General features: G+C 33.0%; 1 pseudogene; it reads right to left on the bottom strand.

The window, feature by feature from the left end:
* Positions 1 to 16: 16 nt before the first annotated feature.
* LOC125809925 (cytochrome P450 CYP749A22-like) lies at positions 17 to 26,974 on the bottom strand (annotated as a pseudogene).
* Between the last annotated feature and the right edge of the window lie 1,026 nt (positions 26,975 to 28,000).

The following is a 28,000-nucleotide window of genomic DNA, read 5'->3' as shown; positions in this document are numbered from 1 at the left end:
GCCTATTGTTTTTCCATTAAGTGAACCATACTTGGGTCACCTCTTTTAATTGAAAGGAAGCCAACTCCGCTTTCTCCCTAGAAGATACCCCCATAGCATTGACTATCTTATATACTTCATCCAAGAATTCTTGGGGATCATCTCCCACTCTAAACCCAAGAAATATCGGAGGATTCATCCTCACAAAATCTCTCAACCTTGAGGCTATGGTACTCTCATTAGTATTCACCCTAGGCCCCACATCTCGGTTAGCTTGAGTCGTCATGGCTTGATCTAAGGTTAGAAAATCCGCCCTAATCTCTTCATTGGTCATGTCCGGGGGAACCACCAAAACTTGGTTCACTTGAGGAACTTGGTCACCTTGAAGACCTTGGGGAGGAACTCCCTCGTCCATAATCTCCTCTTCCATCCTTCTTGGGTTAGCCCTTGTATTCATAGCCTATAAACACAAGAGAAGGGTTAGGAAAACGACATCAATAAAGCTAAACTCTAAGGCACGACATAAAGAATATGAAAGAAGTGTAACTTCTGCCATAGCTAAATAGATTTAATAAGAAGAAGCAGCTGCATCACCTAGTTTGACATTTGAGCAGCTTAAAAATGACCAAGTAGGTGGATCACCTACTTGGCAATTTGTGGACAAAAATGAAGAAGATAGAGGCAGTGGAGTGCCAACAATTATAGGGTCATATTTGGCTCATTTATCTCTTAATTCTTACATAGAAAAAAAAAAGGAATTTATCTCCAGCACTCTCTCTTTCCCTCAATGATTATCACAGCTACCTCTAAAATACTCCCGGGTTCTTGAAGAAACCCTTCTAATATCCAGCCCAAGGTAATAGAAACCTTATGGTTTAGCTTGATTGTTCCATGAGATTTCATGTTTTTCATGTTTAAATATGGTGCAGACCTTTCCCTGAGTTGTCTGCTCATGTTTTATTTGTTATTAAGGGAGTTTCTCTTCTTATTTTGTTCAAGTGTGAAGGGTAATTAAACCTCTTGAAGGAGTACAAATTAAGAAAACAATTTTCCAGAATTTGAGGTACGGTTACTGCCCCATTTTGTCTCACTATATATATCAGATTGGCTGAGATCTCTCTATGTGTTTTACTACAAATTCACGAAAAAAATAATCAAAAGCAGTGAGTCAAAGCTTTATTGATTATTTTAGAAAAGTTTGTGGTTGTCTTTACGTGGAGAAGTTTGGAGAAGTACTGGGTGGATGGTTGGGTTTATTAGTGGTAAAGAGCATGGTTTTATTCCTATATATGGTAGTGAGAGTGTTGTTTGTAAGTATGAGGTCGTTGGGTGTTGAAACACCATTTATGAATTGTAGAGCTTTATGCCCGCTAGGTGTTCGACATAATGTTGTAGTGGTCCATTACTTGACCTATTGACTCGATTGTGATGTAATCAATATATTTTGTAGATTATTATTTGTAATATTGGCTAGCCTTGAGAGAAAATCATGAGAAATGTTTTAGGGAAGAATGAAGATACACCATTTGAATTGTGGGTTGTGTGGGCGTGCTGCCCCTTAGGTGTGTATTTACTGTTTTGGATGTCGTAAATCCTAGGTAGTGTCGGATGACCTCATGGGAAGGTCATAAATTGTGTAAACATGGTGATAAATGAATTAGCGAAAAGAACACCCATTAGTAGAGGGGTTTTGAGCTTGTTGCCCGACTACAGTTTTGGTAAGTCAAAGTGATCCAACCTTGTTTGTTAGCTGTTAATATTAGCTCTATTACTTGCCATTAATGCAGATTAACGCCTCAAACGAAAGGTTGATTCATGGTACCACATAGTATTGGTCGGGAGACAAGGTATGTAAGGCTATTTGATTCCATATTTTATGGCATGAAGTCCTATATTTTGTGTACCAACCAAGTGAGATCTCTAAGTCATCCTCATGGTAAAAGATACAATGTGAGGGTGTAAAGTCTCCAAAAATAATAATCTCCCTCATACCGTCCATGGTTTAGAAAATGTGTCAAGCTACTTCTATGCGTGTTCATTCTCCATTATTGGTGTGTTTATACTTTCAATTATTACGATGACAAAGGTACTCTAAACAGAAAATCTCATGAGTTATCCACCAAGTCAAATGAGGATCATTGAGTCAATAAGATCCTACATTATACACGTTACAAGTATTTGTATGGCAAATACACATTATGTCTATTATTCATTTTATATGTCCTTACGTGGAATGTGCAACCCTTATTTGTGATTTGTCCTATGCTTCATTAGTTCACATGTTTATGCACCCTTACCTTTGATATCGTGTACTAAGTGTGTAGCTATCGTATCATCATATGCACTCCTCGCCTCTCCATTTGAAGAGTTATAGTCTCTATTTGAAATGCATGTATGCCTCCATTTGAGATGTCCAAATGTGATTTAAATGAACCATGTGCTAGTAGAATTACTTGTTCACTTGTTATACCACTTAATGACTCATTTTCTACATGTCCTCATGTTATCACTTGTTGTGTGTCATCATTGCCCATTTAACCCAATAAGATTCTTTGTGTCATATAAATTACTAAGTATTACTACATTGATGTTACATTTGTTTATTATGTCATAATTGCTGCCTCGAGTCTTTTATTCACTTGTTTACATCACTGGTTTATAGTCCCTAAGCTCAAAATAATTATGAAAAATCTCAAAGATGAAAGAAAAGACGTAAAGAAAATATCTATTATTATGGGTGGCAGCTCAGGGGCTGAAAGCTTAGCATGGGTTGATCCTGAAAGCAAAGTTATATGATTATGGGTGGTAGCTCAGGGTTAAATACCTAGCAAGGGCCGATCCCAATTGATATAAATACGGGTGGCAGCTCAGGGGTTATAATACCTAGCATGGGACGAACTTAATTTGTATATGTATGAGGACAACATCCCAGGGGTTAAAATGCCTAGCATGGGTCATCCTCTTCTACCTCTGATCAGCTGGTCATTGTATCAAATTCTACAAAGTTTATAAAGAAAAGAAGAGTAAAGTAAAGCAAAGAATGTAAGGTACTCAATACCCCAAAAGAGTAAGCAAAGGTGGTCTTTCATCCTTATATACATATTTTACTTAAGCTTTTGTTTTACCTATGGATACTTTATGCTTTACATATTCAGTACATTTTTTTGTACTGACGTCCCTTATGGGGAAGTTATGTTGCATGCCGCATGTACTCAAGATAATAGAATATGTCCAAGATAAGCACCAGATACTCAGCTTCCTTTGGTGAGCTCCATGTTGATTCGGGGCTCGTCGAGTCTCTAACATATATTTGATATTTTATTACAGTTAAGGGTATGACGAAGTCCTGTCCCGACCTTAGCTAAGTGTCTTATCTTTTAGAGGGTAGGCCAATGTCAAAGTGAAGCGTGATTATGTCTCGTTTTCTAGTAATTAAGGTCTCAACGATAAATCAAGTATATTTATTTTGGGCCTATCTATGTTGGTATATTATCAGGGTATTTTACGTATACTCATCAAAGATTTATAACTTCATTTGTTGCATGTATGATAAGCAAGAGTTATAAGTTAGTTCTCTCGAGCCTTTAGGGCAGCAAGTGTATGTCTGTCTCAATGGGACTTGAGACGTGACACTTGTCGCTGGTGGAAACACCTCGTCGAACCAATTCATAAGTTGTCCACATAAACTCTTCACTTCCCAAGTGAAATTGTCAAGTGCTACTAGTGTTTGTCCACCAAATTCTCAAGCGCTAGTAGCACTTGCCAACAAAAAAATTTAAGGGCAAGTGACAGTTGCCCAAAAACCTTTTGTAGCAACAATAGTACTTCTCTACATATTTTGATATTCATTAATATTATTAATTTAATTTTATTGTTTTATATTTAAATATTAAAATTGTAGAATATGAAATGTTTTAACTAAATCGGATAAATAATAATCTTCAAAAACATTTTGCCTTAAAATAAGTTTTCTGTTTGTCTCCCAAAAACAAAGATAAAAAGAATATTTTAAAATCGGAAAAGAGTCAAAACTACCCTTAAACTATTCGAAATAGCTTAAATATACACTTAAACTATATTTTGGCTCAAAAATACCCTTCTCGTCAAACTATTGGGCCGCACCTACGCTTCTAGTTAACGGAAGTATCCATGTGTGTGTTAAATGCCACATGGATGCCACTTGTGCACTCCAAATAGACCCCACCTCCACATATATGACTACGAAAAAGAGTCAAAACTATCCTTAAACTATTCGGAATAGCTTAAATATACCCTTAAACTATATTTCGGCTCAAAAAATGCCCTTCCCGACTAACTATTGGACCATTCTTGCCCTTCTGTTTAACAAGAGCATCTATGTGGGTGCTAAAATGTCACATGGACTCCACATGTTCACGCCCTAATTTCACTCCACCTCCACATAGACGACTTAAAGCCCTAATTTCACTTTATTTCCCCTCAGTTCATTAAAAAAAAAGAGTGAAATTAGGTCTTTTAAGTCTTCTATGTGGAGGTGGGGTGTGTTTGGCGTGCACATGTGGAGTCCATGTGACCTTTTAGCACACACATGGATGTTCTTATTAAACAAAAGGGAAAATGTGGTCCAATAGTTAGACGGGAAAGGTATTCGTTTAGCCGAAATATAGTTTAAGGGTATATTTAAGCTATTTCGAATAGTTTAAGGGTAGTTTTGACCCTTTTTTGTAGTCGTCTATGTGGAGGTGGGGTCTGTTTGGCGTGCACATGTGGCATCCATGTGGCATTTAACACACAGATGGATACTTCTGTTAACTAGAAAGGTAGGTGTGGCCCAATAGGTTGATGGAAAGTGTATTTTTGAGCCGAAATATAGTTTAAGGGTATATTTAAGTTATTTCGAATAGTTTAAGGGTAGTTTTGACCCTTAATTAAAAAATCTTTCTTTTTATTATCATATAAATTGAAGCGAAGGAGATGTAATATTTCTTTCCAAGGAATTAAAGAAAGTCAATGGACATACAAAGTCATAAAATGGACCATATTTGGTTCTTCAATTCCCGAATATCATTTTATGTTCTTCAATTTTGTTTAGAACAACTACTAGGTTTAGAGCCTGTTTGACAATGTTTTTGGGCGTTCATTTTATATTTATTTTAAATTAGGTCTTTGGGAAACCAGTTAAACTTCTTTTAAATGGAAGCAGGAGAAGTTTTATGTTGTTCGGAAGAAGTTGACAATTTTTGCTTCTTAAAAAGAAAAACAGAAGCTGAAAATTATATATATATATATTATTAAGTAATTAACATATCTCATATGTTTGGGTAAGTTTCATTTAATAAATTTTTTTATTTTTATATAATAAATTTTTTATTTTATTTTATGTTTATGTAGTATTATTTTATTTATTATTTTACGTATTATTTTGTAGAATTCAAAAAGAGTTAACAACATTATTTTTGCAAGACTAAAAAAAAACAATTAAGGATTTCAACTCTAAAAACACAAAATATTGATTGAAAAATTGAATATGAATATTTTAATTTAATTAAAATAAAAATTTTATCTTTTGTAGTAGATTCTTAAACTAGTTTCTCGCTATAAAATAGTCTTAATATTTGCGTTTTATCGTAATTTGACTCTCAAAAACACTTTTTAAAAAAGATTAGTTAAACACAATTTGCTTTTAAAAATCATTTATCAAACGAATTAGCCAAACACTAATTGTTTTTTTTTCACAAGCACTTTTCTGAAGAGCTATATTTAAAAAAATATTTTTTAAAATAAGAAGTTTTTAGCAACAATGCCAAACATACTCTTAATTATTTAAATCTTGACTATATAAAAGTTTAGTACTCCATATTTAAGCAAATAACATGTTGTATTTATCACTCCAGGCCATCCGTTCGAAAATAAGTGTTTGTATATATACTTAGTAACGGTAGCCCGGGCGTTGCCCGTGCCCAATACGAAAAAAATTATGTTGCAAAGGTTATTACAATGTATTGTGCTTATAAGTAAAGCGGAGCAATTTATTTTTCTCGTAAGAAATAAATTAAGTTTGTTTTTAAAATAAATTTCCAATTTCAAATTTTTATTCCCATCCCAAACCTCGACCCCCTCCCCTGCCAGCCCCCCATCCTCCCTCTACTCCCCCAAAAAAATCAAAAAATTAAAGTTTGTTTCTAAAATATATTTTCTAATTCAAATTTTTATTTTTCATCCGACCCCACCCCCCGTCCAGCCCCGTACCAGCCCACCCCCACCTTCAAATTGATTTAAAGTTTGTTTTTTAAAAAAAAATTCAATTTCAAATTTTTATTTTTTCACCCCACCCCCTACCCGCGACCATCCCCTATCAGTTCCCCACCCCCCTCCACAAAAAAAAATTAAATTTGTTTTTAAAAAATATTTTCAATTTCAATTTTTTATTTTTTCACCCCACTCCACCCTCTACATGTGACCCCCTCCCCCATTAGTCCCCCCACCTCCTCAAAAAAAAAAATTAAGTTTATTTTTAAAAAATATTTTCAATTTCATATTTTTTATTTTTTCACCCAACCCCACCCCCTACCCCCCCCCTCTCCAAAAAAATTTATGTTTGTTTCTAAAAATATTTTCAATTTCAATTTTTTTATTTTTTACCCATCTCACCCCTACCCCCTCCCCCCCACACCCACCCTACCCCACCCCGTCACCCCACCCCACCCTCCCCCAAATAAATTTAAGTTTATTTTTAAAAAAATATTTTTCGTTTCAATTCAAAAATTATTTTCCACTCTCTAGTAAAAATAAAAGATATTTTCTCAAAAATATTTTTCATTCATAAATCAAAACACACAAAATCTTTTCCAAAAATATTTTCTACTCACCAACCAAACATGAGAAAATAAGTCCAAAGTCTACTTGTTTTCCAAGAAATCATTTTTCACGGAAAACATTTTTCTTCCTACCAAACACACCCTAAGTCTTCTCATCAGTTCCTAATTTTTTTGTCCCCAACTTTAAAAAGAGCCATCAAAGTCAAAGCGGAGAAGGAAATTTATTTATAGTTGTAGTACTTTCTCGGCATTCATATATATATATATATATATATATATATATATAGTTATTTTAGATAAAATTGTTTTTACAACTTACCAAGAATGCTAAGAAAATGTTTGTGAACTTTGTCTCATCATTCTCAATTGTTGTACATGCGCTTAGGCTTTTATAAAAGAAGATACTGACATTAGTTACTTCTACCATATGTAAAGCATAATCTGTTATGAAGGCCATGATGGTGCAAAACAAGAAATACCATATGGAAAAACAAAAGGCAAAGACAGTTTGTATACTTACTTAAGCACGAATAACTAATCATCTTTGTCAAAGTACCTGACCAGTTGAAGAATGGTATTCCTATTTCAGTTGCATGCAGTGATTTTTGGTAAATAGTGTTATGCATTCTGTATTCTAACAATACTGGTTATAACAAAACTTTGCAGAAACATTAAATTTTCAAAGTTTAAATCACCCAGTGAAGAACAGAAATTAATTAACAAAAAAATTAAAATCTGTAAAATGTACCAGAATCTATATGAAACAGAATGGAAAAAAAATCAAGCCCACTTAATGCACAGTGTCCTCTTAAGGAAATTATTCCCCTCCAGTATCCGAGGTTTGAATTGGAATATATCCTCTCAGGATAGAACGACCTTAATCACCAGTGTATTGATACCCAAAATCCTAGTGTCAACAAGCCATTCAACGGCAGTAAAGCACACGAATAAAATTTGTGCAGAAGAAGAAGAAGTCAAAAATTTCGTAAAATGAAAAGTCTGAAGAATCACTGATATTTATAGCTAAGAAACACTGGTTTCGAAAGGTTGCAACTTTTCAGAAACCACACGACCATTCATGAAAGTTTTCAACCTTTCAAATGGTCATGGTTGTTCTTGAAAGTTGCAACCTTTCAGAACAGTCATCTTCAACGGCGGAAAATTCAAATAAAACGGGAAAGTGTTTTAAATAAAATGGGTCGCGCCAATGGACATTTCGGCTAATTAATAAAATAATTAAAATGTTTTGGCCATTTAACTTAATTTAATTAAATAAATAAATAACTAAATAATTAAAAAAAAGTGTCCAAAAATAATCTCTCGATCATTTTCCAAAGCCGAAGTCGAGCCGAGCGAGCAACGACGACGACGCGAGGGGGATCCCTCTTTCCAACCCTTTTAAAAACTAATAGAAGTGTTTCCCTATTTAAACACTTCTATTTTTCTTTCCACCACCAATGAGGGAGAAATGCCTTTTTACTAAAGCATAAGAGAACTTTTCAAGTTCTTCTCTCTTCATCTTCCCTTCATTTCCCATTAACTCTTGTTATATACCCAACAATCCCCCACATGAATGGGGAATGGTTATAGCATAAAGGTATGCACGAACGAGCGTGTACTTTACAAGCAATGATCAATTGCATCTGGATAAGAAGGTTTGCCATTGAACTTTTCGTAGTGAACATATGTCGGATATACTTTTCGTAGATGCGATATCTTTGAACCGTCGAGCTTCGATGTATACCTAGACAACCATATGTCACACAATTAATCATTTACCGTTTATGGTTCTTACGATTGTGTTCATTTTAGCCATGAACACCTCCTGGTTCCATGAGTGTATAGAGAATAGGCTTTTGACAAATAATTCTCTTTGAAGCGGCTTATACTTCACACTCACATAGGTGATTTCTAACCGTGTCATCGCGTAGATACACTATTTGGCCAAATCTACCAAACTTAGCAAATCATTAAAAACTTTAAGCTTTATTAACTCATTAACAAGCCTTAATGTTTTAACCTCATTCCTGAACGTTTTCTTCATCATGAGAATGGACTGAGTTGATTGACAATGTCGAACCGTCAATCACAACTTTGTTTTTCTCCTTTAACCTAGCTTTTGGGATCTCCAGTCTGCTAGGTAGAGTTACCGCCATGATGACTTGTCCTAAGCCGTAAACTCATTCCCTTAGATAATCTTTCAACTGTCTCTCTCACAAGGCCTTTCGTTAGTGGATCTGACACATTATCGCTTGACTTCACATAGCCAATTGTGATAATTCCACTAGAGAGCAGTTGTCTTACGGTATTATGTCTCCGCCGTATATGACAAGACTTGCCATTGTACATGATGCTCGCTGCCCTACCTATTGTTGCTTGACTATCACAATGTATGCATATAGGTCCCACAGGTTTGGGCCAAAATGGAATGTCCTCTAAGAAATTTCGGAGCCATTCAGCTTCTTCACCAGCCTTATCTAAGGTAATAAATTCAGATTCCATTGTGGAGCAAGCGATACATGTCTGTTTGGACGATTTCCAAGAGACAGCTCCTCCACCAAGTGTAAACACATAACCATTTGTGGATTTTACTTCATTTGACTCAGTGATCCAATTTGCATCACTATATGCTTCAATCATGGCAGAATATTTATTTTAATGCAAAGAATAGTATTGTGTATGTTTCAAATACCCCAACACACGTTTCATTGCCACCCAGTGAGTTTAATTAGGATTACTAGTGAACCGACTCAGCTTGCTAATCACACATGCTATATCTGGTCATGTACAATTCATAATATGCATCAAACTTCCCAACACTCTGGCATATTCCAATTGAGAGTCACTTTCACCTTCATTCTTTTGAAAAGTAAAGCTTATATCAATTGGAGTTTTGACAACGTTGAAATTCAAGTACTTGAACTTGTTCAATACTCTTTCAATATAATGAGATTGAGATAATGCTAGTCCTTGAGGAGTTTTGAGAATTATGATCCCTAAGATCAAATAAGCAACTCCTAAGTCCTTCATATCGAACTTGTTGGACAGCATGCACTTAGTAGCATTTATATCGTCAATATCTTTTCTCATTATTAACATGTCATCAACATACTGACAAACAATGACTTCATGATTCGAAACGTTTTTAGTGTAAACACATTTATCACATTCGTTGATATTGAATCCATTTGTCAACATTATTTGATCAAATTTAGCATGACATTGTTTGGGTGCTTGTTTGAGCCCATAAAGTGACTTAACAAGTCTGCACACTTTCTATTTTTTACCAGGAACCACAAACCCTTTAGGTTGTTCCATGTAAATTTCTTCCTCCAACTCTCCATTTAAGAAGGTTGTCTTAACATCCATTTGGTGGATTTTAAGATCATGCACTTCCGCTAGTGCTATTAACATCCTAATTGATGTTATCCTTGTTAATGGAGAGTACGTATCAAAGTAGTCCATACCTTCTTTTTGTCTATATTTCTTTACTACAAGTCTAGTCTTATATTTTGTCAATAGTCCCATCGGCCTTCATTTTCCTTTTAAATATCCACTTTGATTCTTAAGGTTTATTTTCTAGAGGAAGAGCAACCAATTCTCAAGTATGGTTACTCAAAATTGATTCGATCTCACTATTGACTGCTTCTTTCCAATAAGTTGACTCAGATGAAGACATCGCTGCTTTAAATGTTTGAGGCTCATTTTCAAGCAAGAATGCCACAAAGTCTAGTTCGAAAGAACTGGATTTCCATTGACGACTACTACGCCTAGGATCCTCGTTAGGTAGTGTATTTTCCATTGATTCTTCATGTGGTCGTTTAGGTCTTTCACTTGTCGACTCACATTTAGTTTTATACGGATAAATGTGTTCAAAGAACTTAGCATTATCTGACTCAATTACCGTATTAACGTGAATTTCAGGATTATCATATTTGTGAACAAAAAAATGACAAGTTTTACTATTCACAGCATATCCAATAAATACACAATATAGTGTTTTAGGTCCAATTTTCACCCTCTTGGGTAAAGGAACCTCTACCTTGGCTAAACACCCCCACACTTTGAAATATTTCAAGTTGAGTTTCGTTCCTTTCCATAACTCATATGGAATTGATTGCGTTTTGTTATGAGGTACCCTATTGAGTATCTTGTTAGCCGTAAGGATGTCTTCCCCCCACAAGTTTCGCGGTGAACCAGAACTGATTAACAAGGCATTCATCATTTCATTTAATGTTTTGTTCTTCCGTTCTGCCAATCCATTTGATTGTGGTGTATAGGGTGCAGTTGTTTGATGAAAATACCATATTCCAAACATATCTCTGCAAAACGAGATTCGTATTCTCCACCCCTATCACTTTGAATCATTTTATCTTTTGATTTAATTGATTCTCCACTTCATCTTTGTATTGCTTAAATGCATCAATTGTTTCATCCTTATTATTGAGCATATATGCATAACACTTGAATTTCTTCTTGGCCTATCCTGACTTCTATCCATTGGACTTCTTTCTCTTCTTGCCTTTGGTGGGGGCTTTTTCAACATTATTAACTCCAAACTCCAATTATTGTCAAACTCCCACGAGACTTCTTTTCGGCGGTCTTGTTATCTTCCTCGATCTTGAGCCGAATCACAAGATCTTCAAGTTTCATTTCCTTGAGTTTGTGCTTTAATTAAATTCTTGAAGTCGTTTGAGGTAATTTCACAATCATTACAGCCACTTGAAAAGCTTCATTAACTACCATGTCCTCAGCAATCATATCATGGAAAATAAGTTGAAGTTCCTGCACTTGTGATCCAACAATTTTACCGTCTTACATTTTATAGTCTAAAAACTTTGCGACCACAAACTTTTTCAAGCATACATCTTCTATCTTATATTTCTTCTCAAGTGCATTTCACAATTATTTCGAAGTTGTCATTGCACTGTAGACATTATATAAGTCATCATCTAAAGCACTTAAAATGTAGCCTTTACATAGGAAGTTTGCATGTTTCCATGCTTCAATAACCATGAATTTTTCTCTATTTGTCATATCAACAGCAGGCACTGGAGTTTCTTCAGTAAATTTCTGCAGACCAAGAGTGGTAAGCCAGAAAAATATCTATTGCTGCCATCCTTTGAAATTCACAACAGAGAATTTTCCCGATTTCTCTATTGGTGGTATAGCAGGTCGGGTTGGTGCAACAACATCCACCGAAGTCGTAGCATTGTCAATTGTCATTTTTGATAAACAAAAATCGATAAAACTGATTTAGTAAGCAATAACTTAAATTGCAAACCTAATAGGAGTATAAAACCACGAAGATCTTTATCTCCACCAGAAATACAGATTAACAATAAAAAACAACTTCCTGAACATTGTTATGCAATCTGTATTCTAACAATTCTGGTGATAACAAAACTTTGTAGAAATAGTAAATATCCAAAGTTTAAATCACCCAGTGAAGAACAGAAATTAATTAACAAAAAACTAAAATCTGTAAAACGTACCAGAATCTGTATGAAACAGAATGGAAAGAAAATCGAACCCACTGAATGCACAGTGTCCCCTTAAGGAAATTATTCCCCTATAGTATCTGAGGTTTGAATTGGAATATATCGTCCCAAGATAGAACGATCTTAATCACCAGTGTATTGATACCCAAAACCCTGGTGTCAGCGAGCCACTCAATGACAGTAAAGTACACGAATAAAATTTGTGCAGAAAAAGAAGAAGAAGTCAGAAATTTAGTAAAATGAAAAGTCTAAAGAATCATTGGTATTTACAGCCAAGAAATACTGGTTTCAAAATATTGCAACTTTTCAAAAACCACACGACCATTCATGAAAGTTTGCAATCTTTCAAACGGTCATGGTTGTTCTTGAAAGTTGCAACATTTCAGAATAGTCATCTCCAACGGTGGGAAATTCAAATAAAATGGAAAAGTGTTTTAAATAAGATGGGTCGCGCGGATTCGAGTCGGATCGAGACGTTTCGGTTAATTAATCAAATAATTAAAAAGTTTTGGCAATGTAATTTAATTTAATTAATTAAATAAATAAATAACTAAATAATTAAACGATCGATCCTTTTCCAAAGTCGAAGCCGAGCCGAGCGACGATGACAGCGCGAGGGGGTCCCTCTTTCCAACCTTTTTAACAACTAATAGAAGTGTTTCTAATTTAAACACTTCTATTTTTCTTTCCACCACCAATAAGGGAGAAACGTCTTTTTACTAAAGCATAAGAGAAATTTTCAAGTTTCTCTCTCTTCATCTTCCCTCCATTTCCCATTAACTCTTGCTATATACCCAACAAATAGCACAACCTCACTGTTACATTGAGGTATTAAGTGCACATAAGAAGGCATAGTGAGAAAAGGGGATGATAGGGAAGACATTATCACTTTGTTTTACAATTGGGATAATCCTTTCTCCGTTGTTTTTCTATCGAAATCAATTAGTGGCTCCTAAATTCAGCTAAGAACCTAAGAATACCCGATGCCTACGGAATACATTATATCACATTGTTATATAAAGAAGGTAAAGAGATATGATATACTACAAAGGTAAAATAAAAGTTAGCTCTTAAGGTAAATCAGAGACATAGTTGCTACGTTTGTGGTGCATTTTTTATAAGAAAGGGGAGTACTTTGAATCAATAAATTAAGGGGTCTTTTTGTAGCTGATTAGAGTTATGTCATGAGAAGTATTGAACACCTTATAAATTGGCAAAAGAATGTAAAATGCGGAAAACAAAATTAGAGCAGAGAGTTTGCTTCACTTAAGAAGTGAAAGAAATATCTTTCACAACAATTGTAGATTCATAAATTTACATTTACAGAACACGGAAAACTAAATACAAGAAATAGCAGTATAATAAGATATATAACATATAAGATTTACAACGCTTCAACAAAAAATCATTTATAGAAATTAAAAACTAAAGGAGAAAAAATTCAAGAGATCCCCAAAGAAGACCGACAAAATTTGCTTGGGAAAAATTACTAAATAATACCACTCTAAAATAAACTCACCTGAGATAGGACGAAGGTATAAACTCGTTGGGTGCAAATTTGAGAGAAAAGAAGAGAACAGAGCAAACGTTTGGAGGTGGAGCTCTTTAGCGGTGGCATCAGGATTGATGGGGAAGATAAGGGATCAGGTGTATAGTCAAGCGTAGAATGACAAAAATAACCCTCAAATTCAGCGTAATATCGAGTAAGTAAGCACGCGTGTTGACAGGGAGGTGTGTGGTTATTCACGCTTATATATATATATATCAAAATTAGTGTTATCTTCAAAATTCAAAAAAAAAATGATATTTTCTTTCGTCTATCATCACATTACATCCCAACTCTACTCTCAATTATGAACACCAAACATTCACTCCTTTTTATCCTAATTGATCCCTTTTTTAATGAAGAAACTATGTAATTAGATATACTTTGATATCATATATATTATTACTATCATCATTTATATTTTTAAAATATTATATATTTTATCATTAATTAAAAATCTCCTACATTATATCCAGAAAGAAACACCTATTTCACTCTTTGCAGTACCAAACCTTTGTTGTCTCTTACACTTTCTAAAAATCTTGAATTTTTATTTTTTAATGAGCCACACGCGCATCCTTGCTAAATACACTTATTGCTTCGTAACTACTCAACCAACTAGGTCCACAAGGGACACTAAATTGCAATAGACAACACACATACATGTGGCACATGGTAGTGGTAGAGTGAGAAATTTTAGGGAGTATTCAAAGAAGTTTAAGAAAATAAAAATTGTTACTAGTGAAATTCAAACACGTGAGCACCCTAAGCACTGACTCTTTTAAGACATCTAATAATACTGGGCTACAATATCTTGTTCAGTCAAGTATGTCCAGAATATGTTATTTAATCACTTCGTATATCATTTTACTTATATATATGATATTATTTTTATGACGAAGGGTGTCTAATTGGACACCCTGACTATAACATAGCTATGCCCCTAGCCTATGGGTAAAAAGAAAAAATGTAAACATAATTAGGTACTCCCTCTGTTCTATATTAAGTAAATTTTAAAGTAAATGAAAAAAAAGGTGAATTTTTAAGGTTTTTTTATTATTCAAAATAATTGAATTGTTCAAAGTTTAAGATGGATGTTTGACACTTTTTTTCATATTTGCCCTTTTATTTATTAAAATTTTATATTTTCTAGGAGATAAATTACATTACTTATAAAATTATATTTATAATTTTAGAAAGGACAATAGTGAAAAGTATAGTTTAATTATATCCTTAAATATTTTTCTTAATATGTATGCATTATCTTACAAATTCAATTAATACACAATAGAGGAGTAACTTAATAATGAAGTAAACTTTTGGTCATGCACTTACAAAAGAAGTCATTGGATGACTTTTCAAAAACGGAACGCGTTGTATTCGTCAAATTAAGGAGTCATTTTCGAAATGAAAATATTAATTAATGGGGTCTTTTGATAAATAAAGAGTTAAATTATTTATACAGTAAAACCTCTATAAATTAATATAGTCGGGACCATGAAATATTATTAATTTATAGAGATATTATTTAATCGATAAATTAATAATTACTAATTTATATAGTGTTTTGAGATTCAACCTTGTGGTGCTGGGAGAATAAGAGTTTTTCAAGATGTATTATCACAACTGATATTACCATAGGATATTAGAACGCTATATGAAGTGGGACATGAAATCGATCCACAAAAGATTAATATTTTGGATGCTATCAATTTTGTAATTCTGGCTAGGACGACAAGTGTTCAGCAAGAGACAACAACAATTTTTTGTCTACACTACAAAATTTGTTTGGATGATGAAATCTCAGAGAATTTGAATGAACTCGCATGTGAAAATGTTATTCATAAACTTGAGGTCATGATTAATGATCTCAGTTACCGCAATAAAATGGATGTCAATAACCTATTGAATTATCCAGGTGAAAATGATATATATTCAGAGGTCCAGAGCTTAGAACAAATTGTGGATACAATAAAAAAAATGTTGATGATGAAGTTCTAGATGACACAATACATTAGAACCAATTACGCGTAAGGAAACACTTATCTTATATAGAACTCTTCACAATTTTATGGTATAGTTCGAAAAGATAACAACAAACTTTTGGGTGCAATATGAAAAGTTAGAGATGAACTTCAACTAGATTTAAGATTTAACAAAAAATAGAACACAATAGAATCACATTTCACTAAATTGTCTTAGATATATTTGCACTTTTAAAGAATTATAAATTTATAATAATAATGGGACCATATATTTATATAGGGGTCTTATGAAAATATATTATCTTATTATCTTATCAAAATAAGTGATTTTTTCTATTATCCCAAGTCCGGACCAGAGGAAAATATTATCTTAGAGAGATGATTATTTTACCGAGTATTAATTTAGTGAGGTCTTATTGTATACTCAATCTGTTCAACCATACTTGTTTACTATATTATTTTTGGATGTCCAACAATATTTGTTCACTTAGTTTCTAATTTACCATTATCATTAATTAATTATAGTCATTTGTCGATTACATTTTTTAAGATATTGTATTTATTATATTCAAATAGTGATTAGTAAAATTATCTTTCTATTAATAGTTTTTTAATAAGTGTGAAAGTCAATAGTGGACAACTATTATTGGATAGAGGGAGTATTAATTTTTTGCATAATATTGTCTCCATTTTTAAAAAAAAATTATTCAACTATCAAATAATCCCTCCATTTATTTTTAATTGTCACTATTTTTGACTCGGTATACCCATTAAGATAACAATTACTCTCTCTCTTCCTAATTATTTGTTCACTTTTGAATTGACACATCTATTAAGAAAATAATGACTGACATACCTCTATTAATTATGAGGTGGATTTAGATAAACATTTAAGATTTTCAAGAAATTTGACTTTTTAAAAAAAATTAATTAATTGAGAGTATTATTAGGTAAAAAAAATTGTCATTTCTTGATTTGTCAAAATGGACAAGTAAAAAAGAAAAATTGGATAACTAATTAAGGACCGATGGAGTATTTGACTAGTAAAATGAAAATCTATTTTTGAAATAAATGACAAGTAAAAACAAACAGAGGAACTAATTGTTTGTTATTCACTTACAAACCGACCCCTAGAGGAGAAGTGAGACATAAAAACACCATTTTTTCTCCTATATAAGGAGGCAACAAGAAGTGCTCAAAAATAAAACTCTTAGACATATATTGTTAGAATACAGAATGAGTTATCAAAATGGGAAAGGCAACTATTCATCGTTGGCGAAGAAGAAGGAAGTTTTAGAAGAAAAAGAGGTTAGTAGTACTAGTAGTAAGATAGCAAGAGCAGTAGATGTTGCTGCATCAGGTGTTGCTTTTGCTACATGGGGTATTTATATAATTATGGGGTCTGAAGAGGAAAACAACACAAAAATGATGAAAAACCCGGGGGCAGATGGTTACATGCAAAGGCACAAATTTGAACAAAATCCTGCAACCTATTTCGTGATCTTCGTGGCAAGAAATGAGGAAATCTATATATCGATCGTTGTATTACAAATAACAAATATTATTCTATTTTTATTTCTTCCAAGATGTACTGCAGTCCTGTTATGGCCTGTTCTTATATATGTATTCTTGAAATGCCTTTGGTATTATTAGTAAGAAAGAAGTATGTGAAGTAATTCCATCTTGTAAATAAGAGATTGCGAGTGACAGGTCTCAATTTGTCTACTTTTTTTCTCTTAGAATATTATTCTCTCTCCCTAATTACTTTGAGAATTATATTTGGTGTTGTGCCCACTTTCAAAACTTAATTTAGTCAATATTCACTTTATTTGTTTTCCCTTTATTTTCTAGGTTTAGGTTAAGAAAAAGTGGGGTTGAGTTATCGGGTCAAGGACCTTTACATTATTTTAAGAACTTGGAGAATAAAATACAAGTTTTAAAAAATTATTTCTTACCCATTTAATTTGTTTTTCATTTATTTTCTAAGTTTAGGTTAAGAAAAAGTGAAAAAGTGGGTCAAGTTGTGGGGTCAAGACCTTTTCATCACTTTAAAAACTTGGGGGATAAAATACAAGTTTTAAAAAATCATTTTCTTCCCAACAGTTCAAACATTAAATAAATTTCATCCCTCCAAAAAATAAAATTACAATCCCAAAATAAAAAAATATTTAATAAATTTCAATATTTTAAAACTTTTTTCCGAGGAAACCTCAGAACATCGCAGAGAACATCTTCTCCATTGTGCCTCTTCATCTTCCATATACCAACTTTATCGAAATCATAAACTTTCATAAAATACACCTTTCACCAAAAAAAATTTGTCCTTTTTTGATTTGTCAAAATAGACAAATAAAAAAAAAGGATAAGTAATTAAGGACAGAGGGAGTATTTGACAAATGAAAATAAAAATCTATTTTAAAAATAATTGACAAATAAAAGTAAATGAAAGAAATAATTTGTTTATTATTCAATTAGGAAAAGACCCCTAGTGGACAAGTGAGACATGAAAACACCAATTTTTTCCTATATAAGGAGGCGACAAGAAGTGCTCAAAAATAAAACTCTTAGACATATTGTTAAATACATAATGAGTTACCAAAATGGGGAATAGAAGCGAGAGAGAGATTGGGAAGAGAGAGGAGAGAGGAGAGGGAGAAAAAGATGAGAGTGATGAGCGAGATTTCAGAGAGAGGGCAAAGAGACGAGAGAGAGAGGGGAGATAGGCGAGAGAGAGGATGTAATTATTTCTAAAGTAAGTTTCGAATTGTAATTAATGCAAACTGTAGCTATGTTAGTTAATTAACTAGTATATGTTTGTTTAACCACATAATTTTCACTTTAAAAAATCATGATTGACATAGTGAGTTTACCATTTTACCCCTACCAATTACGAAGTGGATGAATTAAAAATTTAAGATTTTCAAAAAGTTTTATCTTTTTCAAAATCAATTAATTGAGGATATAATAAGTAATTTTTTTGTCCTTTCTTGATTTGTCAAAATGGACAAGTAAAAAAAGACAAATAAAAAAGAAAAATTGGAGAAGTAATTAAGTACGGAGAGTATCTACTTTTCATCTCTTAGTAAGTATTGGTGATAGCTATGTGAGGAAGACATCTTTTAAAATCACCTTGATTTGATATCCTTTGTCTTTATTTTATCTGTCTTTTATTACAAAGATTATAATAAAAGCCATGATAATTATATGGAATCAATAATGGTACAATTGTATAATATTGGGTGCTTATGCAAGGTTAATCCTAGCTATTATAATATGAATTCAATAATTGTATAATATGGTGCTTATGCAAGGTTAATCCTAGCTATTATGCTATGAATTCAATAATTGTATAATATTGAGTGCTTATGCAAGGGTAATCCTAGCTATTATAATATGAATTCAATAATTATATATTATTGGGTGCTTATGCAAAGGTAATCCTCGCTATTATAATATGAATTCAATAATTGTATAAATATTGAGTGCTTATGCAAGGGTGGTCCTAGACTCATAGCTATTATAGTATGAATTCAATAATTGTATAATTCTTTTCAAGTTAGTTATTATTGTTTTTATTTTATGAGTTACATTCTTGTCTTGTCACATAAAATTATTGGAAAAGTCATACATTTATTTTATAAATATTTTTTTATTGGTTAAACATAATCAAAACTGATAAAAAAATATCTGATTAGTTTGATTCTTGATTTAGCATATTTATAATAAAAAATCGATAAACCAAACAGATAATACACAAACCGAACCAACCTGCATCCCTACTGATATAAGCTTAATTCTAAATAAAGACAGAAAAATAACACATGAAACTAGCTAGAATTAGTATTTATGTCATATATGATTAGATACTTGAAAGTTGACAAGATAATAGAAATATTTAAAAATTCGAATTAATATTTGTTACATGCAACATGCATTGTTTCTTCTCGACACTTTCCTTATTACTCTTTTCTTTTCCTTTTGTCGACTCAAGTGTAGTGATAAAATCAAATTTTGTTGATTTGATTTGAAACTAAAAACAAATCAAGGATGGAGAAAAATAGTGAAAAAATAATATCAAAGAATACTAATACTAATAATGAAGAAGAAAATAACAAAGCCAAGGAAGTTGCCGCTGAAAATGAAAGTGCTTCAACTTTATATACTTTTGAATTGTCTTGCTATTACTTTTTATGTCTTATTATATATGCATCATTTAACTTGACATCATGTTTAAGAAAAAAAGAAATACTACTATTAAAAAATTTGTGATCTAAACTAATTTTTATATATTTGTATGGTTCATTAAGAGTAAAAGAAAAATGTTAAAGAAAAGGTTGTCATATAAAATGAAATAGAAAGAATTTACAGTAAAATCTCACTAAATTATACTCGATTAATTAATAATCTCTTTAAGATAATATTTTTCTCCGGTACCAACTTAGGCCAATGGAAAAAATCACATCTTTCAATAAGATAATAAGATAATATATTTTCAGAAGACCCCTATATAAACATATGGTACAATTAATATTATAAATTAATAATTCATTAAAAGTACAATTATATCTAAGACAATTTAGTGAAATATGATTATATTGTTTTCTATTTTTTGTTAAAATGTAAATCTAGTTGAAGCTCATCTCTAACTTTTCTTATTGTATCCAAAGGTTTCAATGTTGTCTTTTCGAGTTGCAACATAAAATTATGAAGTGTTCTATATGCGATAAGTGATTCTTTACGCATAATTGGTTCCAAAGGTATTGTATCATCATCATTGTTTTTTCCAATAGTATACACAATATATTCTAAGCTCTGTACTTGTTAACATGTATTATTTTCATTCATCCAACTGGTCATTAATGTTCATTTTACACTGTAACTGAGATCTATAATCATGACCTCAAGTTCATGAATGACGTTTTCACAAGTGGGTTAATCAAATTCTCTGAGATTTCATCTTCGAATCAATTTTGTGGAGTCGAAATACTCTTTAAAAAATAAATACTAATTTATCGATTAAATAATACCTCTACAAAATAATAATATTTCATGATCCACCTATATTAATTTAATGAGGTTTAACTATATTCCATGAAATGACTAATGCAATTCTGGGAAATCAAAGTGTATTTTTTTATAAATATTTTTTTTATAATTTGTGAAAGCTATCAAACTCTTATTGGTATATATTTTAAGGTGTCATGTTAATAAATCACATATCTTTAATTTTTTTTTTTAATTTGGATATAAATATTTACAATTATATGATATTACAAACTTTTAAAAGACATAATTTTTGAAAAATATTCACTACTCATCAATAACAATAATAAGTTATTTATTCTTTAATAAAATCATTCAACAATATAGATAGTACATACAATAGCCTCATGTCGAGCATGAATTTTTTTGTTGTCCAAAGCTAATTTAAATGAGGGGTCTTTTTTGGTAAAATATAAACTAACCGGTCATTAACAGTTTTAAAAAAAAATTGTAGGTGCAAATTCTATGGTCAAACGCTCGTTTAGAGTAAATTATACTTATTTATTACTCTCTCCGTTCCTTTTTAGTTGTCACAATTTCAATTTTTAGAGTCAAATGATATGAGTATTGACTAATATTTTAAGATGTATTTTCTTTTTACATATTGATATGAAAAAAATTGCAATTTATATATAATATTTTTTGTATAATTTTTGAATATCTACATTTTTATTTTAAAATATCGAATTAAGTAGTTTAATTTAATTTTGAAATTAGTCAAATAAACTTTCGAAAAACTAACGTGTTTATGATGTATCCCCTAATAGCGTATGATATATATGAATGCATTATTAGTATGCTATTGAATTCAATTAATTTAATTGAATTAAATTAATTTAATTGCAGAATTCAAAACTGTTGAATTCTACCATCATGGGTTCCTGTGAAAGCATTCCGGTTGTTCGGGCATATGAAGATGAAGATGATTATGATTATGATTATGATTCTGATGATGATGATAGTAATTGTGTTTATGATGATGATGATGATGATGATGATGATTATGAATATGATTATGACGATGAAGTGCATTGGGGAATATATCATATATGAATATGTAGTTCCATTGAAAGGAAGATGGAAAATTCATGTTTTCATATATCGACTTTTGTTTTTGAATTGGTGTTAAATTATACGATGGTTAGTCCTACTAATTAGCTCTTTATTTAGCAATCTTGTTCTTGAATCTGTTTAGTGTGGTCAAATTAGGACATTTCAAGATTTGAAGTTGAAATTTTGTTTGAAAAAACAATTTGAATGGAAAAGCTTGGCACGAAATGAATTCATTTCTTTTTCTTATATTGATGCATGTTGTTTACTTACTAGCTTGTGTTTTACTTGAATTTTCACTTTTTTTTATAGTTATGTCGTTTCCAAATATTTTATGGATATTACTAAGGTTATACTTATTTAATTTTGGGACGGATGGAGTACGTAGTTGTATTTTAATCTCCAAATAGACCATTTTCGGTGAAATTTTTTATGTAACGACATGATTCCATCGTTAGGAAAAAGTCAATGGGGAAAGAATTGGGGCCAAAATTATTTTTAGTAGTAACATGGGAATTCCTAGCCTAGTCCAGATTTGGACAAAATCTGAGTCAGTGAGGTCTAGGGAAATCAAGTAATGAATGAGAGATCTAATTATGAATTTTATCACATGAGTATATAACTAAGACGTTAAGAAATCCGTATGACTTTACGGAATCGAATTCGGGCAAGTAGAACTCCCGAAACTGACCTTAGCGTGATCGGGTAGTTTTTGAATGTCATGAGTTAAAGGTGTGTTGTGAAATGGGAGTTTGAAACTCTAATTCCGACGTTCTGTCTCTGCGCAAGCCGCCAGGGCGGGGCCGTTGTGGTGGGACGGGGTCCGCTATAGCGGGCCAGTTGCGACTTAAGTCGGAATTAAACCCCAAAAACATTATTATTCTGCAACTTTCGTCCTTGAGTGCTAAGAAACGAACCAGGGCAAGTTCTTGACAGTTTTCAACCGCTTCTAGCACTAAAGGTAAGGTTTTCACTCCCCTAATCCGTTTTTTGATCCGTAGAACTTAGATTTATAGGTGATTATCATTTTGGAAGGATTTTGACCTGAAACTAATGGTGGAAAAAGCCTTAAGTTAGGTATTAGGATCTTGGGTTTGGCCTAGGGTTGATGATTTTGATTGTAATCTGGGTAATTAGGCCTCGTTTATTGATCCTTGCATGAATTTGTTATTTTTAGACCCCGAACATGGGGAAAGAATCCGGAAAGGGAAGATTCAAGTGCCTTAGGGGGATTCAAGCTTGTTTCGAGGTAGGTGATGGTTTGATTTCATGTTTGTATGATGTATGTGGGTATTTGCTTCATTTTAATGCATGTATGTATTTGAATGTAGCACAATTGATCAAACCTAATGTAAATGTGTATGAATGAATGATTGTATGCCATGAATCAACACTTGATTGTATGATTATGAGAATGTACATTGTGATTGTGATTCTGGTATGATGATTGGACTGGGTGTCACATTCCAACACACTAACTGGGATCGGGTGCCACATTTCGGCGCATATATTGGATCAGGTGTCACATTCTGGTACACTAATTGGGATCGGGTGTCACGTTCCGGCACATTAACCGTTTGGGTATGGGTTCCATGAGCGGACCATTGAATTGTCATATTTACTATTTTTGAGAATGTGAAATTGTACATTGCTCATGAAATGATAATCTATGTGTATATATATTTTGTACATGTCATGTTTACTATGTTGTGACTGCTTATATATGTTTCACTTACTGGATTGGCCGTGTGATCCTACCAGTACACTGTGGTTGTGTACTGATACTGCACTTGCTCGTTCTTTGTTGAGTGGGCATCTTCAAGCGGCTATGGTCAAACCTTATCTAGGAGATATTTGATCGAGACCGGATTCAAGGGTGAGCCAGTTCTTTCAGGATGCCATGGATCCTTTGTTTTTGTTTAGTCCATTTTGTTCGGACTTAGAGATTGCTTTAGTAGTTGTTTGTGTTGGTTGGGGTTGTACCCCATTTTCTTAGACTGGTTGAACTTTAGATGTTTTGGTACAATCACTTTCAGGTTCTAGGGGTTATTTCCGCATTAGTTGTTAGATGTTAGTTGAACTCCCGGAGTTTATGGGAACTTCGTATTATTTATTTAGTTATTTAAACCTGCTTCCGTAGATTTAAATGTTTAGCTTTTGGTTAACTTGCTTGGTTGGGTTGTAGTAATGGTTCTCCCACCGGAGGGTTAGTGTGGGTGTCAATCACGACACTCTGGGTCGTGACATTTTAAAATCAAAATAGATGAATTTTTATTTCTTTTACTCATAAAAGGTTTTCAATGGTGTTACAAGATCAGAATAAGTTTATAAAGTTGTTTAATTCAAGAGACATGTCAAATAAATACATAGTTTTATTTGCTTGGACAAATATAAGTACAATTAAGCTTTATATATATATATATATATATATATATATATATATATATATATATATATCTTGTGGAGAATGATTTTAACTCCATGTTGTGGACGAAGCATATAAAGCTGAACATGAGAGTGAACATAAGTTGGTGAAATCGTGAACATGTAACGTTGTAGAATCATCGAAAGACTAATTTTTGCTTCAATCATTGCAAAGTTCAAACCTAAACAAGTTCGAGGTCCATAGACAAACGGAAAAAATGCTACTGGATTGTTGTTTGTATCTTTAACAACCCCTTTAGCAAATCAATCTGGTTTGAAAACATGAACATCTTATCCCATATTTTACGATCATGCTGAACTGCTAATGGTGATATGTATCAGCATTTTAGCTGGTAAAGTTACCTTACCTAGCTCAACTTTCCTTTTGATGAATGGTATTGGAGGGTACAATCTTAGAGATTCATCAAGAATCATGTTCATCTACATTGATCAAAGAATATTGAAAACTGTTACATAATTGAATAAAAGTACCGAAACTGATAATACACGATTGATCCTTAATGCTTACAATTTTCAGTCTTGATAGGACATCTGCATTAGGAACTTTCTAGCCAAATGATTCAACAACTTATTTTCTTGCTTTTTATTGCCACTCCTTGTTTGTAGCTAGTAAGAAGATTGTCTATCCGAGCAAAGAAGATGTTGTCTCCTGACCAGCAAAATAAAAGTTCTTGCACTCATCTAGGAGTTTTCCAAGGAAATCACTTCCAAAGTTATGCTTTTCACTAATCTTTTCCTCTTCTCTTTTCTTTATTATCCAAGTAATGTTGTCACGTATGTGACTCTATTTCCTCACAGTTTTTCCAAATTTACTACACAAAATGTAACATTTAGAGCATGTTTGGATTAACTGAGAAAATGTATGAATGTCTCGTGGAGGAAGGGACTTACCTGATGACCGGAGATCTAGTTTTGTGAGCATTTTTGGAAACTAGAAATGTCAACTTCATCAGCTTTTGAAATATGTTATTTCCTTCTAAGCAATTACTTCCAAAAGCAATCTTGGAAATCATTTCTTATGTTAATAGCATAAACTCTTCAAACACGTCAATTTATTTATCTTCATAAATCTTCCAACGTTCGAGCATTGTCTCACAACTCATAATCATCACTGGAATCATACTCTGCAGTCACAAACGTTATCGGAAAAAAATTAGCACTACATGAAGCAGAGGAACTTCCTTAACAAAATATTGTACAAGAATTTTACTTTTAGGCTTTCTCCATGAAAAACATGGTTGGCTAGTTTCCTCATTTTTGCCCATTTTTCACCTTTAGATGTCGGAAGCCCGTCTCCTAAAATCTTCTTGGGAAAGCCTTCAAGATCCATTTTGGAATAATTGTTGTTTCTATTGCTCAATATTTCTTTTAGAAGTTCTAGTTCAGTCACTACTAGGTCAGGTTGCACTCCATACCAGTAGAGAAAATTTGCCTCTATAGTTATGTGACATCAGAAACTAAGACAATACAAACTAATTAAAACAAGAAAATGTGGTGTAATCTTTTAAATTTACCATATAGTTTCTTCCAAGAAAATATATGAGGTAGAATTCTTGGAAATATGTCATGTGATAAGTGATCCATGGCGTCATTTATGGAGTCTTTTTTCATTTCCACAATCTCTTTGAAGTTTCCATGTATGAACTTGTAAGGAGGACCTTGTATACCTTAGCGAATGTCGTGGTGGATGCCCTTAGTCACCTATCGATGGGGAGTGTTGCCCATGTTGACGATAATAAGAAAGAACTAGTTCGAAATGTTCATAGGTTGGACGGATTGGGTGTTCGCTTTGTTAATTCTAATGAGGGTGGTGTGATTGTTAAGATTGGTTCAGGATCGTCTCTTATATCGACCGTAAAAGCCAAGCAATATCTTGATCTGGTATTGGTTGAGTTGAAGAATTCAGTTTCTGAAAAAAAACCATTGAGGCTTTCTCCCAAGAGGAAGATGGTGTCCATCAATATCAAGGTTGGCTATGTGTTCCGAATGTTGATTAGTTGAGAAATAAGATTTTGATAGAAGCACATATTTTCACCTGGGAGCCACCAAGATGTATCGTGATTTGTGGGAGGTCTATTGGTAGAATGGGATAAAGAAGGACATTACGGAATTTGTGGCTAAGTTTCCAAATTATCAATAATGAGCTTGCCTACCATACCTTCTCTTAGTAGCAAGCGATGGGCAATCTCTAATCTTCTGACCACTCTTTCTACAATTAAAGCAACCATCCATGTCGGCCAAACATTTGCAATCATGTTTCTTACCACACCTTGTGCAAGCAGGAATAGAAGGTCCACCACCTTCTTGAAATTTAGGGTTAGACACACTATATTTGTTGAACTTAAGATTAAGAGCATTAGAAGAACCATGACCAGAAAACTTTTGTCGGAATTGGGGATGGCCATGTCACCCGGACCTAGAATGGCAAAAGTCACCATCACCGGTCCTTGCCCTCTTGGACTCTCTTGCCATTTCCTTGATATTTACCTCTTCAATTTGTTGGGCCTGTATCGTCAAACAGGAGATATCCATATCCTTAATCAACATAGCGGTACGACTTTCTTTGACAACCAAGTCAGAAACACCTGACATGAACTTACTCATTCTTGCTCTAGAGTCGGCAACCATAGTTGGAGCATACTTAGACAATTGAGTGAACTTCGAAGTATACTCCTTCACACTCATATGTCCTTGACGGAGATTAATGAACCCAAGCACCTTTGCTTCTCTCATTTTAAGAGGAAAGAAACAATCAATAAAAGTTCCTTTGAATTTGTCCCAATCAAGAGGACTCATATCAACCGCACTCCCTTTCTTCCATTAGTTGAACCAAACTTGATAAACACCCTTAAGTTGATAAGCAATCAACTCCATTTTTTCCAATGTAGACAATTCCATAATTCCCACTATCTTGCACACCTTATCAATGAACTCTTGAGGATCCTCATCAACCTTAGAACCATGCAATTCCAGAGGATTTATCCTAGTGAAGTCCCTTATCCTTATTTCCATCGTACCCACATTTGGGTTCACGAGAGAATCAACTTCTCTATTTGCTTAGGTCATCATAGTTTGAACCAACACTTAGAAACGACTCGGAATTCGGCATGAGTCACTTGTTCGGCCAAAGGGTCAACCAAAGCTTGCGGATCCTTGAGCTCCATATTCTCACACCCATTCCTTCTCACATAAGCTCTTCGAGGTTCCAAATCCTAAAAAAGCATCAGACAAGATTTAAGAGAAGGATCTTTATAGAGATAAACTTTATGGCACGACTTTAGATTAATGAAAAAAAATTAAATTTCCTAATCGCTTTGTAGTCTCTTATTCATAAATGTAGTGCCCTTCAGAATTATGAACAAAACTCTAATGAACGCTGCTTGTCAGACATCCTAAGGTCTTTTTCTAAAACCTTATGCTCTGAACACTAAGTTTGTCACGACTCAAAGTATACCGTAGAGGTGACACGACATATAAGACCCCGAAAGGCCCTACACAAGTCACTTGACATTCATACAACATAACATAATAGAAAATACGAGAATTAAAGATAAAAAGTTTCATATCATAAATGAGCTTGACATAAAAGCTAAAGTCTAATCATAGCCTTGATAAGTTATTCTAATGTATCAAAAGAAGTGGTCGAGACGTGAC

This window comes from Solanum verrucosum, unplaced genomic scaffold (genome assembly GCF_900185275.1).
Source record: "Solanum verrucosum unplaced genomic scaffold, falcon-dt-bn FXZP01000257.1, whole genome shotgun sequence".
Classification (NCBI taxonomy): Eukaryota; Viridiplantae; Streptophyta; class Magnoliopsida; order Solanales; family Solanaceae; genus Solanum; species Solanum verrucosum.
Note: the sequence above shows the minus strand (reverse complement) of the source record. Positions and strands in the feature narration are given on the sequence as shown.